Source organism: Rosa chinensis, chromosome 2 (assembly GCF_002994745.2).
Source record: "Rosa chinensis cultivar Old Blush chromosome 2, RchiOBHm-V2, whole genome shotgun sequence".
Classification (NCBI taxonomy): Eukaryota; Viridiplantae; Streptophyta; class Magnoliopsida; order Rosales; family Rosaceae; genus Rosa; species Rosa chinensis.
Window position 1 is genome coordinate 78,187,512 of NC_037089.1, and position 19,241 is coordinate 78,206,752.

Below are 19,241 nucleotides of genomic sequence, written 5' to 3' on the forward strand. Positions count from 1 at the left end.
GTTAACAAAAAATAATAATCAGAAGAAATCTAAGGTGTGGGTACTCACAGAATTCCATAAATTAAGGCATAAGAAAATAATGCAGCTGATGATCCGTCACGTAATATTATAGTATGTAGTTGGATTGAGGCAACTACATTTTTAAGGTACTTTAAAAAAAGGGGCATTAATCAGATTGTCGGTGAACCAAATTATTGGTCAATTAGCCGAACTAACAAGTAGAATCTTACTGGCATTATGGCAGGGCGGAGATAAGAAAACAAGCAAAATTCTAAATCAGATCATATTGTTAAAAGAAAAGCACATTATGTGCCTTCGTCAAAGCAACTGACGAGGAGGGAATCAAGAAATTACAATCACAGCTTAATCAGCATTTAGTATCTTTAATATAATCGATATTTCTGTTGTAATTCTATCCCTATATAAAGGGACTATAAAATGAAATGAGTAGACCAATTCCAATTTGCATTTTACTTTTATACGTTATCAGCACGCTCAGAGCAAATAGCCAAGAAAAAAAAACCTAGTTTTCAAGTTTGTTTCTCTCTCCCGTCGAAAAAAAAAAACCGTAGAAGAAAAAAACTTTTCTTCTTTTCTGCCGCCCAAATAAAAAAAATAAAAAACAAATTCCAGATCGGCCTCCTCCTCTCCGACCCTCCCTGCCTGCAATACCCCAGCCTACATGGGTCTCACCTGCGCAACCCAGCCCTTCAGTCGCTGCCACCAAACCTCACCGGCCTCACCTCACCAACCTACCTGCAACGGCGCTGCTCTCTCACCTAGCCCAGATTTGCTTGCGTCCTCCGCCCAGATTTGCAGCAGCACCACAAACCTACAGCTCAGCCTCCACCGCTCCCTCCAACCCCTCGACTGTGCAGATCCCTGCACCGGCGCACCACAAACCTGCGGGGCAGTCTCGCCTACCCTCTAGCGGCCTCCCACCTGCCCACCTCGCCTAGCCGCCTCCGCCCACCATCTGTAAACCTAGAAGGAAGAAGCAGATGCGGACAAGAAAAAAAAAAAGAAGAAGGAAAAAACGGTGTGACCCGGCCCAAAACAAAAAACAAAAAACAAAAAGAAGTAGGCCTGCGGCCCAGAAAAAAAGAGAAAATCAAAGAAAAAAAAAAACAAGGCCTTGTGGCCCATTGCTGAAAAGAAAGAGGAAGCGGCCAAGTTTTTCTCAAGTCCAAAAATATCTCTACGCACGCTTGCACCAACACTCGCGTGCGTCAAGATTGTTTTATTTTCTCAAAATCAAGTATGTTCTCTTTTATTTAATTTCATACTATGGTATATTTTTTATATAATTAGAACTTTTGAGCATGTTTAATTAGATAATTTTGATGCTTTTAAGCATGTCTTGTTATTTATGTTTTACATAATTATGTTTAAGCATGTTATGCTATTGTTTATGCTTATTTTGAACATGCCATATATATTTTATTAAATATTATTTATGCAATTGTGAGCATATTTTGTGAATTTTATTTACGCTTATATAATTATTCCTAAGCATGCCTTCATATTATGCTATTGTTTTCATTTTATTTTATGTATGATATATTATTGCTAATTATTATGTGTAGTATTTAATTTGTTGTATATGTGTGAAGTTTGAGCATGCCATGTATTTTATTTTTATATATGCTATGTTTAAATGTGCTATGGTTATTTTTAAAATGCAACATATACAATATGCTTTTCCATGATAATGAAAATTCATGCGCATTATCCATACACACTTACTATGATAAAGCATTTTCACATAGCATCGAAAGAAAAAAAAAATGTGACCATTACGAATCTTGGTTGAAATCTAATTCACATTTTTAGAAAATAATTTACGTGGATGTCTTTATGACTGCGTAATTTATATCTTCTCTCTTGTTTATGTAGATGGCTGATCCAACTCGACTTGAATTTGACATCTTGGACTCAGAATGACTTGAGTACCATCGTTGGGTTTCCGATGTGGAAACTGCCTTTGTGGCAAAAGACTACACTGCCACCATTACCAACCCCAAAGATGATGAACTATCTAATAAGGTGAAAGCAAATGCCTTAATGTTTCTGAGGCGACATATTGATCCTAGCCTACGTTGGGAGTACCTTCAGTTGAAGATACCCAAAGTACTGTGGGATGCCCTTAAGGGACGTTTTGGGAATATTCATGACACTTTGCTCCCAGAACTAGCCGTTCAGTGGAATGGAATCTGCTTGTTTCACTACAAAAGGGTCAATGACTTCAACAAGGACATGTTGTGCCTAAAGGCACGTCTCAATTTTTGTGGAAGGGAAATCACAGAATATGATATGATCTACAAGACTTTTTCCACCTTTCCTACTTCAACGCTTATACTAGCGAACCAGTATAGGCTGGAGTATGACAAAAAAAGAATCACAACATTCAATAAGTTGATCAGTCTACTGCAAGTGGCTGAGAGACATAATGAGGTCCTCTTGAACAACAATGCCAGGCCCACTGGGACAAAGAAAATTCCCGAGGCTAATTATGGAAAAATGAAAGGTGGAAAGAACTCCAATGCAAGGGGGTTTAGACGTGTTGATCTCTACCCACGTGGCAACAATGCACCACGTGGAAAGGGACATGGGGATCGTGGCAACAAGATGCAAAAGGAAAGAGTTGACAATGAACCATGTTATAGGTATGGATTCATTGGGCATTGGTACAAGAACTGCCAAGAAAACAACAGAGTAGCAGCCAATTACAAGAGGTATAGAAAGTCTAAAGAATAAGAGACTCACTATATGGAAGAAGGAGGTCATGACCTAGACGTCAACCTTACAATTGCAGACTTCAATGGCAAAGAGAAACTTGCTAAGCCAATGGATGCTCTCAATCTTGACTGATCTGCTTTATTCATTTTATTTTCCAAAGACAATTGTGAAGGCATAATGCCTCATTTTTAATTAGACTACTACTTGGTCTTAAAGTTTATTTCAATAATGGTTTGATAAATTAGATTTCTGAACAAGACCTTGATTGGATTATCGATGGCTTACCAATAAATTTCGGATTTTATTCTGAAGCATTGAATTTATTCAATTTTATTTACTACATGCATGGTTCGAAATATCACTATAAAGATGTAAAGCAATACATCTAGAAAAAGGAAAAATTATTAGAATGAAAAGAATACCATTCTACGCAAATAGAAATACTCTAAAGAATATGAGTTATATTTTCTAAATACCTCCCATTTATTTGTAGGAATGAATGGGGGAGAACTTGAGTGCTTAGTTGATAGTGGGACTACCCACACAATATAAAGAAATAGGAAATTATCCATTGAATTAATAGCCTATAATTCCTATGTGACTACGATGATTGGATCATCACAAGTAATAAAAGGCGAGGAACTGCCAAATTTTTTCTGCCTAATGGCACAACATTTCAAGTCACAGACGCTCTATATGCACCAAGAGCTAATCGAACCTTGTTAAGTTTCAAATCTATTTGTGCTAACGGTTATCCAGTAGAAACACACTGTGAGAATGGAACTGAATACCTTGATATTAACTCTAATGAATGTGGAAGGAAACACATTTTAGAGAAACTTATGAGTCAATCTAGTGAACTGTACCTCACTACGATTCAGATTATTGAATCCTATGCTATCACCAACAATGAAATGTGGAACACTGACTCATACAGGCTTTGGCATGACCGCCTAGAGCACCCCGGTTGTGACATGATAATCCGTATTTAAAAGAACTCACACGGACATCTCTTCTTTCGAGTGAAAAATAAAATGGGACAAAAATCCGCCACACTGCAAGGTGTCGGTCCTAGTACTGCTCAAATGCAGCCATTGCCTTCTGAAGTACCAGAAGCACTACCTCCCTCCCATTATGCCTCATTGACTATTTCAAAGGCACATCACTCGTTTTGCAAAGCCTGCTCTTTAGCAAAAATAGGATCGAGACCTTTTTATGCTAAAGATACAAAACAAAACATTCCATTCTTACAAAGGATACAAGGAGATATATGTGGACCTATCCATCTAGAATACGGACCATTCAAGTACTTTATGGTTCTGGTGGATGCTTTGACAATCTGGTCACATGTCGCTTTATTGTCGACAAAAATTGCTGCATTTGTAAAACTCCTAGCACAGATTATACGATTAAGGGCTCACCACCATGATCACCCTATCAAGTCTATACGGCTTGATAACGCTGGAGAGTTTACATAAAAAGCATTTGATGATTATTGCATGTCTATTGGGATCGATGTAGAGCATCTTATACCCCATGTGCATACAGAAAATGGCCTCGCAGAAGCCACCATCAAAAGGCTATAGATGGTGGCTAGGGCATTGGTTATGCGCACCAACCTGCCTATATCTGCCTGGGGTTATGCAATATTGCACGCAGCTTTACTTATTCGTTTCAGACCCACTACTAGCCAACCATTTTCTGCGTACCAGTTGGTAACTGAATATGAGCCTGACATTTCATACTTACGCATATTTGGTTGAGCAGTATATGTGCCTATTGCGCCCCCACAGCTCACTAACATGGGTCCTCAGAGACGATTGATAGGAGCATTTTAATGTGATATTTTAATAGTTAATTCCTCACATTTTGCTTAGTTAATTCCTTAACTAAATCGATTTTTAATTCAATTTCTATTTTTAGGTACATTGGAGTAGATGAAGGTGAAATGAGCGTTAGGTCCATAATTACCTGGAAATGATGGAGAAAAATGGAAATGTACTAAAAGATCAATTTTACACATATTCCTACTCCGGCTAGGAGAAACCAAGCCAAGCAAAGAAGAAGGAGCGGCCGCCTGACCAATTGAACTTCAAATGAGCTGAAACCTTCCAGATCCATTCTAGACACCCAAAGGATCATTTCTTATGAAGAGTGCCAGAGAAAAATATGAGTGGAAGGCCTTCAAACAATCAGCCCAATTTTCTACAGAAGCAAAACCAGAAAACTGGACCTGTAAGAGGTCCAGCAGCATTTCCGGCCCAACCACATGGAATAAAGCTCTGAAAATTTGTGAGGATGATCTACACTCATAGTGGAACATTTTTTATGAAGAAGTCGAAGGCATATTCTGAAGTTTTGATGGAGAAATAATTGAAGGAATAAAGGGGAAGAAACTGATCTGAAAACAGCTCAACACCACATATTCATGTTTCCCACCCATATGAAGAAAGCATTTCTTTTTCCTTGGATACATTTTTCTACTCTAAAACATCATCATCACTTCCATATTTCTTCACCTTCATGCTTTGCTTTCATCATTACCTCATCTTTTACATATTTTACAAACCACTTTCATACTCCACTTTCATTATTTTTCTTCATCTCATCATTTCACTCTTCTTTTTCTTCCCTATTTAAACACATTCTCCTCTCACTCTCAATCACATTCCTTCATCCATCTCATCTTCTTTGTCTCTCCATTTCCTTTCCATTTTTCTAAACCAATTCCTTCATCCATCTCATCTTCTTTGTCTCTCCATTTCCTTTCCATTTTTCTCTCCATCCTCTAGTGCATTCAACGTTTCAAGCAAGGGAGAAGAAGAAGAAGAAGGAGCCGTGAGCATCATCATCCATCCTCCACCTTGAAGCTTGCTTTCGAGATTCAAGAATCCATAACGTTTCATCCTTCATCCCCATCTCCATCTCACGGTGTAATTCAACCTCTTTCTTTGTAATCTTGCTTAGTTTCGTGAGAATTGTTTTTAGTTAACATTTATGTTTGAACAAAGTTTATATTCTGAAATTTTATGATTGAATAAAGAATTTCGATTCTTATGTTGTGATTCCAAAGTTGCTTATGTGTGATTGTTCGATTGAATTTGCTTGATAGAAAACTTTTATATGTTTATCTTATTTGGGTCGACACTTATAGGATTTGCATGTAATTGGTGCTAGGTTTAAGAACATGAAATCGACTTTTCGTTTTGTGTAAACTTGAATCAAAGTAGTAAAGGTTTTGGACAAAAATCGAATTCAATTGAAGAGGATTGCAATTAGGTGAACTTATTCATACTAAGTTGTACACTTGAGTTGATAGCCTTTCTCTATGTGTAATGCATTAAACATGACATGATTGACTAGCTTTCTAGGGTTTGATTGCATGTTTAATAGGATTAATCTAGGTGCTTTCGCTTAGATTAATTAGCATTGAAAAGTAAAATATGGGAAATCGTTTGCTTTCGAATGTTTCACATGATCAACTCCTTTCACATGACTTGGAAGAACAATGTAGGGTTAATTCGAATTCAATGATAAACTTGGGTTTAATCTTTGTTTCTTATGTTTCATTCTTGTATATATGTTTTTACGTTTTCTTTATTTTATTTATTTTAATTTTAATTTTAAGAATCCTAATCCCCCCTTATTTGTGTTTACTTGTATATATTTATTCTTTATTTTATTTTTGTAAATAATACATTATTATTTTAATTCTTTATTTGTTTATACAATTGTATATATTTTAATTCTTTATTTTATTTTTGTAAATAATACTTTTCTTTATTTGTTACACAATTACAGGTGTACCCTCAATCCCCGGAATAGAACGATCCCTATTTGCTTATACTACTAACGATATTTCAGGGTTAAATTGCGCGCTTGCTCAAAGCGCGTCAATTTTTGGCGCCGTTGCCGGGGAACGAACCCGGGTCACCCGCGTGACAGGCGGGCTTCCCAAGAGCGACATCAATTTTTGGCGCCGTTGCCGGGGAACGAACCCGGGTCACCCGCGTGACAGGCGGGCTTCCCAAGAGCGACATCAATTTTTGGCGCCGTTGCCGGGGATTGAAAAATCACTTGCTAAATTGTGTCATTTATTGTATATATTTGTTGTATATAAATTGTTTAAAACTTAGTTTAAATATTATTTATATTATTGAACACGAATTTTAATTGTAGGTTGTAAATTGAGAGGAATAGGTGAAGTCTCTTTTGTTAATATTGGCCTAAACCCCTTACTGGTACCTAGCTCAGGTCCCTTAAGGTTGAGGGCGGCCTTTATTAACACTTGTTGAACTGTCTTCACACTTATGAACTTTTTCATCTTAGTAAGCATAGCCTATGTGGAATGGTGTCTAGGAAGGGGACAACGTTCATGATGGGTTTTTGAATCCAGAAGTGCTTGCAAATGGGCCTAAACCACTATGTGGGAGTAGCTCATGCCAAAATGGATTTTTCCTCTCATGTTCGTCCTCCCCCACCTGGCCATTTCAGTAAGGTTGCCCAAAAGATTTGAAAGGGAGTTTGTGTCTAGGCGACTATACTTGGGCCGCACGTCCACTTGATTTACCGCTTGGAATTTGATTCGATATCAATAATGTTTATAATAAAAGAAATACCTGTGAATACTCTATACGTGTAAATTATTTTGTTGTTTCACACTTTAAACTTGTAAAAATACTTTTCACGTTTTATACTCACTTGTACTTAACTTGTGTCTTTTGTACAATATACTTGTTAATTATACTTGTAGTTTGTAATTAATAGTTATACTTGTTTTTATTTTGTATTTCTTTGTTAATTATAGTTACTAACTTTATTTAATGTAGGTATCGTCTGGCTGCAAGACGTAAAATACAAGCGCTACTTGGGAGGCAACCCAATTCAGATTATAATCAGATTTGCTTTCTCTTTCCCTATTTCTTTTTATTTTTCAATTTTTCTCTTTAGTTTTTATTTTAGGATTTGTTTTCGTAAATGTCTTCTATCTATGCTTACTTATTTCATTGCATGGTTTTAATTGATTACATTGAGGATAATGCAATATTTAAGTGTGGGGGAAGGGATTTATATTTTTGTCTTTCATTTTGAGTCCTATATATATTTTTGTCTTTTATTTTTTTGAGTCCTATATATTGAAAAAAAAAAAAAACTGCATTCATTCAGTCTTATTAAATTCAGCTATTTACAAAAAAAAAAAAAAAAAAAATTAAAATTAAAATTAAAATTAAAAAAAAAATAATAATAATAATAATAATAATACTCTATACTAAGCCATGTCTGCATCTCCGTAGGAGTTGAGGCTGAGCTCAAGGGAAATGCGAGAGCCACCGCCATAACCGCCACCTCCCTCGGAAGTAGTCTTCATGTTGCCCAAGATGTCCTCACCATGCATGGGGAATAGTGGAAGGGTTTCAATCTCCTGGTGATATTCTCCTCGTTGTTCCATGATCGATCCATCAGCACCATAGCCGACACTTGACCCAAAGTTTAGATCAATGGATCTGTCAGTGGATCTGTCATTACTAGTAGAACCAGTGGAACCAAAATTGAGATCGAGAGATCCACCAACCGGAACGTTCCGAAATTCCTTCAACTTCTGCCTCTCACGAGCCTTGAGGTTCTGGAACCAAAAGAAGACGTTTTTGTCCTCGATCTGCCCATACTGTTTCAGATGAAGGCAGATCTCTTGAATCTGCTCTGGAGTTGGGTACTTAAAACCCTTATCATAGTAAAGGCCCTTGAGGATTCTTAGTTGAGGCGGTGTGGGAGCCCACCGGTTACTACTCCCGGCTGCTTGGATGCTTCCTCCCTCCTCGGTTGGTTGCTGGGCTTGTAATTCCATTTGTTGCTGGGTTTGTAACTCCATTAGTTGCAGAGTTCGTGGTTCCATGTTGATGAAGAAAGGATTGGAGTTTCGAAAGAAAGGCTGAAGGGTTGAGAGAGAAAGGATGGAACTCGGAAGAATTTTCTTTTGGAGTGAATAGTCGCTCCCTCAGAATGCACCTAATTATAGAACGAGTGAGCAGATCTCCACCGTTGGATGGACGACCTCTGAGATTAAATCTACGCGTTGGATTAAAGTCACCCGCAAACACGGAAAAGCTGTTGCCGCGTGGAAGACACGTGGGGGAACCAAACGAATCTCGAGGAGCTGTGACAGACAAGCTACAACCGAAAGCAGGTTTAATTGCCGTGAATCAAGGAAAAGAAGGACGCGTGGGGGAGTCAAACGAATCTCGAGGAGCTATAGCCGAAAGCATGCCATAAATCCAGGAAAAGAAAGGAATATTTACACGTGGGGGAGTTTCTTGGGCCGTGAACTATCATAACTCTTCTCCTTCCCGGAGAAGCTTTGTTAAAACCGTGTGCCTTTTCAAATTCCTTCTACTTCCTCATGGCTCGAACTAAGGTTACCCCTCGCAGGGGCGTCAATCAACGCCGTGTTCTCTCTTTGGAAGAAGAAGGTCGTCAAGCGGCCACTAGAGCTGGACTTACTCGTCCATGGGACCATCGTCCTATCCGTGAGCGTACCCGCAGTCCCCCTCCTCTGCCTCGTCGCTCTCCCAGACTGCATCCCGGAGAGTCTTCTTCCTCACCAGCTGCTCATGCTCCTCGGCCTGTGGCCACCCTGGAAAGCTTGTCGGATTCAATTGATGATTTGCGCTCCTCTCTCCGCGATGGTATTATGGTGACAGATTGGAGAGTCAATTGCATGATCGATTACATCTCTGAGATGAACTGCTCTTTGATCCACTGTCACACTGCAATAAACAAGCTTGCTCAGGAAGTCAATAACTTGCAGAGTTATCCTCCTGGGTTTCCTCGCAAGGACGCTACTGCATCACAACATGAGGACCCGCCTCCGAAGGCTGAAACCAGCAAGAGGGCTGTCACTCGCCCGCATACCGCTCCTCCAAAGGAGTAAATGGAGGTACAAGTCTAGGCTGAAAGACTATAAACATTAAGCGCTGCTTGGGAGGCAACCCAATTCCAACGTAGCTGTGGAGGAGTCGTCAACGCAGATTTGCTTTCTCTTTCCCTTTTACTTCTCCAATTTTCCTTTGTTTTAGTAGTCATTTTCGTAAATTTCATCCCTATATGCTTAAGTGTCTCATTGCATGCTAATAATTGATTACATTGAGGACAATGCAATATTTAAGTGTGGGGGAAGGGATTTACACTTTTATCTTGAGTCATATATATTGAAAAATACAAAAAAAATCGAAAAATGTCAAAAATGTAAAAAAAAATTTGGTTACTTTTGTTTTTGTTTTTGAGTCTTAGGATGCTCCTAACGTCTAGGATGAACATGTCTCCGAATTCATGGCTGAAGGTTTTCACAATCAAAATAGGACTTAATTGAATTCTGTGGTTAATCGACATTGTGATGCTTGTATGAAGATTTGAGATAGGATTGTAACTTGGTTCATTAAGCATGCTAGGATTAAGTCTGATTCATTTGACCCAAATGAGTTGTTGAGCTAAAATACTTTCTTTTCGAGTGCTTAATTGATAATTCCAGAATTTCGTGGCTGTATTTGCAAAACCTCATCATTCTTTGAAAATCCAATGATCATGTGCCATAGATTTTAATGGACTAGAGAGTACTAGAACTCGGTTGTTGTGACTGTCAAAACTTGTATGCCATAATATGCACTGATCCTGGATAGGATAGAAGGCATTAGGGTAACCACCATAGCCAAACAAGCATGTGTCCCCAATTGTGCCCGTCGTGGGACTCCTTAGAATGAACCCCTTTGAGCCTACGTTGAAAACCTTTGTTTCATCACCCTCACTACCCTACCATGAGCTTAGTACAGGATATCTCTACCCTTGTCTTAAGGACTTAGTAGAGCATGACATAGTATGTAGGGGTGACGATGAAAGACAAGTATGGGGTGGGGAAAATCCAAGAAAAAAAAAATTTTGCCTTGAAAAAAAGAAAGAAAGAAAGAAAGAAAAGCGGCAAAAGAGAAGAAAAATTGAAAAGAAAACTCTTGGGAAAATGTTGAAGTATGGTTTTGGACTTGCAAATTTGTAGAAGGCTCAAAGTTGAAAATTATGCCTTTGTCCATTCTCATGTTGGTTAGAGTGAAGGTTTGGCCCAAAACAATGATATTTGGTCTACAAAAATGATGACATAAGGTGGTCCTTATATGCTCTGCTAGGTCCTTAGGATTTTTTGTATCCTTAATCTTCATTTCAAAAACCCTAGCTTAGCCCCATTACAACCTGTTTTAAGTGCTGACTTGATCCTTGAGATGGGCAGTCTTTGGTTAGTGGAGTCAGTTACGCAGTCGAGCTTATGGTTTAGGTCCATTTGTGCACTTAGTCATTTCATGAGGTCTTTAAAAATTCTTCACAAAATGTGTTTATTGATGAAATATGCAAGCTGTTTGTTGCCTTACAATTTGTTCTCTTACATATACTTGAGTGTGAAGCTTTTAAGCATAGCCATTTATGAGAGAAAAATCGAGAGTATGCCCTGTGAGTTTGGATTGGACTTGTTCGAAACATGCTATCATTCACTGTATAACTTAAGTTCTCCATATCTTGCTTAGTCATACGAATGTCACGAGTTTATTAACCATGGAATTCTCTTTGTGATTTTGATTAAGTGTTTAACGTGAAAGCCATGAGTTTGGAGTCTCTGAGACAACAGTTAGGAGCAATAGAGTCATTTACTTGCTTTTTGTCAAGTCTTTGTTCTGTTTTTGATTTTTTTTGTTTTGTTTTGCTAAGGGACTAGCAAAAGCTAAGTGTGGGGGAATTTGATAGGAGCATTTTAATGTGATATTTTAATAGTTAATTCCTCACATTTTGCTTAGTTAATTCCTTAACTAAATCGATTTTTAATTCAATTTCTATTTTTAGGTACATTGGAGTAGATGAAGGTGAAATGAGCGTTAGGTCCATAATTACCTGGAAATGATGGAGAAAAATGGAAATGTACTAAAAGATCAATTTTACACATATTCCTACTCCGGCTAGGAGAAACCAAGCCAAGCAAAGAAGAAGGAGCGGCCGCCTGACCAATTGAACTTCAAATGAGCTGAAACCTTCCAGATCCATTCTAGACACCCAAAGGATCATTTCTTATGAAGAGTGCCAGAGAAAAATATGAGTGGAAGACCTTCAAACAATCAGCCCAATTTTCTACAGAAGCAAAACCAGAAAACTGGACCTGTAAGAGGTCCAGCAGCATTTCCGGCCCAACCACATGGAATAAAGCTCTGAAAATTTGTGAGGATGATCTACACTCATAGTGGAACATTTTTTATGAAGAAGTCGAAGGCATATTCTGAAGTTTTGATGGAGAAATAATTGAAGGAATAAAGGGGAAGAAACTGATCTGAAAACAGCTCAACACCACATATTCATGTTTCCCACCCATATGAAGAAAGCATTTCTTTTTCCTTGGATACATTTTTCTACTCTAAAACATCATCATCACTTCCATATTTCTTCACCTTCATGCTTTGCTTTCATCATTACCTCATCTTTTACATATTTTACAAACCACTTTCATACTCCACTTTCATTATTTTTCTTCATCTCATCATTTCACTCTTCTTTTTCTTCCCTATTTAAACACATTCTCCTCTCACTCTCAATCACATTCCTTCATCCATCTCATCTTCTTTGTCTCTCCATTTCCTTTCCATTTTTCTAAACCAATTCCTTCATCCATCTCATCTTCTTTGTCTCTCCATTTCCTTTCCATTTTTCTCTCCATCCTCTAGTGCATTCAACGTTTCAAGCAAGGGAGAAGAAGAAGAAGAAGGAGCCGTGAGCATCATCATCCATCCTCCACCTTGAAGCTTGCTTTCGAGATTCAAGAATCCATAACGTTTCATCCTTCATCCCCATCTCCATCTCACGGTGTAATTCAACCTCTTTCTTTGTAATCTTGCTTAGTTTCGTGAGAATTGTTTTTAGTTAACATTTATGTTTGAACAAAGTTTATATTCTGAAATTTTATGATTGAATAAAGAATTTCGATTCTTATGTTGTGATTCCAAAGTTGCTTATGTGTGATTGTTCGATTGAATTTGCTTGATAGAAAACTTTTATATGTTTATCTTATTTGGGTCGACACTTATAGGATTTGCATGTAATTGGTGCTAGGTTTAAGAACATGAAATCGACTTTTCGTTTTGTGTAAACTTGAATCAAAGTAGTAAAGGTTTTGGACAAAAATCGAATTCAATTGAAGAGGATTGCAATTAGGTGAACTTATTCATACTAAGTTGTACACTTGAGTTGATAGCCTTTCTCTATGTGTAATGCATTAAACATGACATGATTGACTAGCTTTCTAGGGTTTGATTGCATGTTTAATAGGATTAATCTAGGTGCTTTCGCTTAGATTAATTAGCATTGAAAAGTAAAATATGGGAAATCGTTTGCTTTCGAATGTTTCACATGATCAACTCCTTTCACATGACTTGGAAGAACAATGTAGGGTTAATTCGAATTCAATGATAAACTTGGGTTTAATCTTTGTTTCTTATGTTTCATTCTTGTATATATGTTTTTACGTTTTCTTTATTTTATTTATTTTAATTTTAATTTTAAGAATCCTAATCCCCCCCTTATTTGTGTTTACTTGTATATATTTATTCTTTATTTTATTTTTGTAAATAATACATTATTATTTTAATTCTTTATTTGTTTATACAATTGTATATATTTTAATTCTTTATTTTATTTTTGTAAATAATACTTTTCTTTATTTGTTACACAATTACAGGTGTACCCTCAATCCCCGGAATAGAACGATCCCTATTTGCTTATACTACTAACGATATTTCAGGGTTAAATTGCGCGCTTGCTCAAAGCGCGTCAACGATTAAGTATTTATGTTGGATATGAATCCCCAACAATTATCCGCTATTTGGAACCATTGACAGGCGATCTCTTTACCGCTAGATTTGCGGATTGTCACTTTGATGAGACAGTCTTCCTGTCGTTAGGGGGAGATAGCAAAAATGATTTTCCAAGCGAACGACAGGAATTGTCATGGTTTGTCTCCACTCTATCTCATTTTGATCCCCACACTTCACAATGTGAAAGTGAAGTGAAAAGAATAATCGATCTTTAGAACATAGCAGATTCAATGCCTGATGCGTTTACTGATATCGCAAAAGTGACGAGATCACATATACCAGTTGCAAATGTGCCTGCAAGGTTAGAAGTCCTAACAAGGGGCACAGTGCCTCATATAGAAGCACTGCAACCACACTTAGTGGAGGTGTGGTTGAGGCCGTGGCTCCCCAAAGGAAGAGGGGGAGGCCACTTGGTTCGATTGACACTCACCCAAGGAAGAAGATGGTGAGTAAGGCACAAACCGATCCATTAATCATCAATGTAGAGAATCATTCTCATGAGATTGTCTCTGATTACAGTTATGTCCATGAATCAATATTGGAGGACCCTCCGATGTTTGAAATGATTCTAAAGAATAAAGAAATCTCAATGGATTATGAGAGTGCGTATGAGTTTATAGAAAGATTTTCCATACACATTGATGATGAATTTGCATACACTGTTGCTCAAGAAATCATAGAGCACGATGATATCAAACCATGCTCTGTTGTAGAATGTCAACAAAGAGCAGATATGCCTAAATGAAAAGAAGCAATCCGGGCAGAATTAGATTCTCTGACAAAGAGACAGGTATGTAGTCAGGTAGTGCTAACCCCACCAAGTGTAAAGCCTATAGGACATAAATGAGTATTTGTCCAAAAGCGTAATGAGAAGAATGAAGTCCTGAGGTACAAGGTTCTCCTTGTGGCGTAAGGTTTCTCACAACACCCTGGAATTGACTATGACGAGACATACTCTCCCGTAATGGACGTTATAACGTTCCGCTACTTATTTAGCTTAGCAGTTTCCAAAGGACTGGAAATACAGCTCATGGATGTGGTTACTGCATATCTCTATGGGGATCTAGATTCATATATATATATATATATATATATATATGAAAGTGTCTGATGGCCTTACATTACCCAAGTCAAGTGACTCTAAACCACGGAGTGCGTTTGCAATTAGGTTGAAACGCTCACTTTACGGATTGAAACAATCCGGGTGGATGTGGTATACCCGTCTAAGTGACTACTTGATTGGGAAGGGATATAAGAACGATGAATTATGCCCCTGCGTATTCATAAAGAAAACAAGTTTCGGATTTGCAATTGTAGCAGTATATGTCGATGATATGAACATAATAGGTACTCTTGATGAAATAAGAGAAACCGCGAGCTATTTGAAATCTGAATTTGAGATGAAGGATCTTGGGAAAACTCGATTCTGTCTAGGCCCTGAACTAGAACACCGAGTTTGTGGAATACTATTCCACCAGTCTGCGTATGTCCAAAAGTCAGGCAATTTAACATGGACAAAGCGCATCTTGCTAGCACTCCCATGATCGATCGAAGCTTGGATGCAAGGAAAGATCCATTTCGTCCAAAGGAAGATGACGAAGAGGTATTAGGAGCTGAATTTCCCTATCTAAGTGCAATAGGCGCATTATTATACTTAGCCCAATGTACTCAACCAGACATTGCATTCTCAGTGAACTTGTTAGCTAGATTTAGCTCAACGCCAACGCAGCGTCACTAGAATGGTATCAAGAACAATTTCCAATACCTAAAAAGAACCATTGACTTGAGACTATTCTTTCCCTACAGAGAGACAAGAGGGACCGCAGATGGAACTGCAATCCCTAAAGGAAATGTTGATGGCAAAAACACTACTCACTACACTAAAATGCCAAATGACGTTTTGGTCTGTTTTGCTGATGCTGGATACGTCTTTGACCCACATCAAGATCGTTCCCAAACTGGTTATGTATTTACCAATGGGAACACAGCGATATCTTGGAGATCAACCAAGCAAACCCTTGTGGCTACCTCCTCGAACTACTCAGAGATCATTGCTCTACATGAGGCGTTTCGTGAGTGTGTATGGTTACGAACTATCATTACACATATTCGAGGGACTAGTGGTTTGTGTATGGTTAAGAACTATCATTACACATATTCGAGGGACTAGTGATTTAAGTTCTACCACTGAAGAGCCTACTTGCATTTATGAAGACAATGCAGCTTGCATCGAACAGATGAAGCTAGGTTATATTAAGGGTGATAACACAAAACACATATCGCCAAAGTTGTTCTACAATCAGCAACAATAGGCTCTCCTCAAGATTCAAGTGAATCAAGTAAGGTCTGAGGAGAATGTGGCAGATTTGTTCACCAAATCATTGCTCAATGCCACATTTGAGAAACATGTGAAAAACATAGGAATGCGAAGTCTTTCCAAACTCCCTTGATTAATGCAAGTATTAGGGGGAGGTGTAGACGTCAGGGGAGTCTAACACACACATATCATCCTTAAATGTAGAAGGTGCGTTATGCTCTTTTCCTTCGACCAAGGTGTATTTTTTGTCCCACAAGGTTTTTGTTCTTACTTGGCAAGAGTTTTAGTGAGGCAACAACTCATGCACCATTTTGTCTTTGACTTGGCACAAGGGGGAGTGTTAAAGGAAAAGCACATTATCTGCCTTCGTCAAAGCAACTGACGAGGAGGGAATCAAGAAATTACAATCATAGCTCAATCAGCATTTAGTATCATTAATGTAATCGATATTTTCGTTGTAATTCTATCCCTATATAAAGGGACTATGAAATGAAATGAGTAGACCAATTCCAATTTGCATTTTAATTACTTTTACACATATATTTTTATTAGGGTTTTTTCTATTGTCAAACAATAAAAACTTCTTATTCTTATTTTCGGAAAATAATTTTATTATATTTTGGCATTTACTATTTTTGACCTTTTAGCATTGTTATGGCTATATGTATGTAAGTAGAAGGATTTTATGCCTAAGAACATCGAAAAACTAAAATTTCTTGTAAGACAATAAATTATTTCATTGTTGGACATGTTTAGATGGATAAAATTTCGCGTTTCTCATCTCGTAATATAACAATAAATAATCTTCCGAGCAAAATCCCTTATCCGGCAATACGTCGTAATGACAGCGAATGCAGTAAGTCTATAAATTTGGGAATATGGATGTGATGGTTGACTTTAGAATAGGGCTGTCAATTCCGACATGACCCAATAACATAACTCGAAACCAACACGAAATAAAGCGGGTTGGTCGTGGGTCAACCCGCCATGACCCATTTAATAAATGGCACTACTACAAAAAATGCATCACACAACAGTGGAAATCTGTTGTATGATTTGGGTCATGTCTGTCGTCTATCCCGGTGTTGTGTGATGAGCATCCTCTAACAACAGTGAAACACCGTTGTGTGTATATCATAGACACAACGCTTTAGTTATAACTGTTGCACCGATTTTGCGCATGTCAATGCCATAAATTGGATGCGGAGTATTCAATTGTTGTTTCGATGGTGGTCAGACAACAGAAGTAAGTACACGCTGTTGTGTGAGTACTAATGAGACAACAAAATTTTATAGGGACTGTTGTGTGATTACAAGTGATTTGTTGTGTGATTAACGTATTGTAATTCACTATTGTTTGTTTATTATCGATTTTTTACCTGAAATATTTGCACAATTATAATGCTCAATACATATTATGTAATGAAGTACTCTAATTCAAGCATACAATGTACCAAAAGAGCTATCATTTTCCAATCATCCATAGATTCAAGTATCCATACAATGAAACCAAAAAAGAAAGCAGCGAAATGGCTACTGCATTCTAACAATAAAAAACAGCAACTGGTAATATGGAGGTAGCGGACAATGTTATGAAATCTGAATGGTTCCTACAACAAGAAAACAGAACTTAATTACAGAAGCATATGCATCACACGACCCAAGCAGTTTTATGTGACATTAGAGTGTGATACAGCGGTAAATTAAATTAGGATCTCAGAACCAATTACTTTTCTCTGTTTCAAAAATCTACCTCATCCATCTTGTACTGAAATCCCATCCAGTCTCGGTAGTTGAAGCCACTTCATGGTAATGAGATTAGTCACAATTGCTTTTGTTGTATCATACGTTTTACAGGAATTTTACATGCTAGCAATCCCCTGCAACACAAAATGGAAGAGCCCGTTCATATTTTTTAGTAAAAGGAACAAAATTCTTGCAATTCCTAAATTCTGAGCATTAATTCATAGTATTGCCTATCTCCTACCTTGCCAGAAAAGACAAAACCCCACCATGCATATGTGGTTGGATTAAAATGGCAACATTACTCCTTGATAAACACACCTTTCTAATTAGTGCATTTGATTAATTATTTCATTTTCAGTTCCATCGACCCAACCTAACAGTGCCAAATAGTTCACCATTGCCTGTGGTAGATAGCCCATCTCCCTAAACTGTAAAGTTCTAGTAATTAGATATTTATATCATAGTAATACTTATCAATATTCCCAGCGAGTCTCTTAGAATAACGAAAACCAGTATAAAAAAGAAAAAAGTAAAAAAGAAGACAAAACTGGGGTTGGCCTTCAGGGAAACCAAGGCTGAAACATCTTGTATTCAACCTTTAGCAATGATTAAAAGTGAGTATAATGAAAAAATAACTACCTGGCCCACTGAAGTTGCTCCATGCCTTTTTGATAACTTACTTCTATCAGGTGCAAGAATTAAGGATACATGTGCAAAGTAAGGCATTGGAAATCCAAGTGCTTGTGTAAGAATGGAGTTTAGACAACAAAATCACCTCAACAATGTTGTTGAAAGATATATACTAGAATCCCAAAAACATGGAAAAGCATGACACAAGTCTAAAAAGTTACCTTATATATTAATGCATGCCTTAGAGTATTTGGTAAATGCTCCTCTGTTTTGAATGCAAGTTTTCAAAGAATCAAATGGCATAATATAACAAATGAGCTGAATATGTGTGTGTGGTACACACATATGTATAGATAGGAGAGCACAAATGTTAAAGTGGATATTATTACCTAATAACATGTGAGATAGCCATGCTAGCATCATCAACTGTGACACAAAAATTGTACACTTGTTGCCCATTGCTTCTCATAATTACAAAATCTCCAAGAGTGTCCAAGTTCCAACTGACCTTCAAGATACTATAAAAAGTTAACAGCCTAGAAAACTAGTTACATATTTGATGGTGGTTGTAGTGAATTGGTGAATACTTAAATTTGTAAGCAGCACACTTTACCCTAGTTGAACTATATATGTACAATATTCATATATCTAAATAATGAACTACACTTACCTCCCCTCTAATGAGATCATTGATTTTTAGACTTCTTCCTTTGGAACACAAAACCTATATGTGTAAGGACTTCCTTTTTCCAGTCTTCTTGTACTTCTACATCAGTTGCATTGGCCCACTTTCTTGAGTATACTAGAGGCAGTTGCTTCAGCTTTGCAATCTCCTTCATTTTTTCTAGTTCCTGGAGAGCATAAGGTTAGGAATGCAGAATTACAACAGTTTTTTGCTTACAGTAATTAGCAATGCA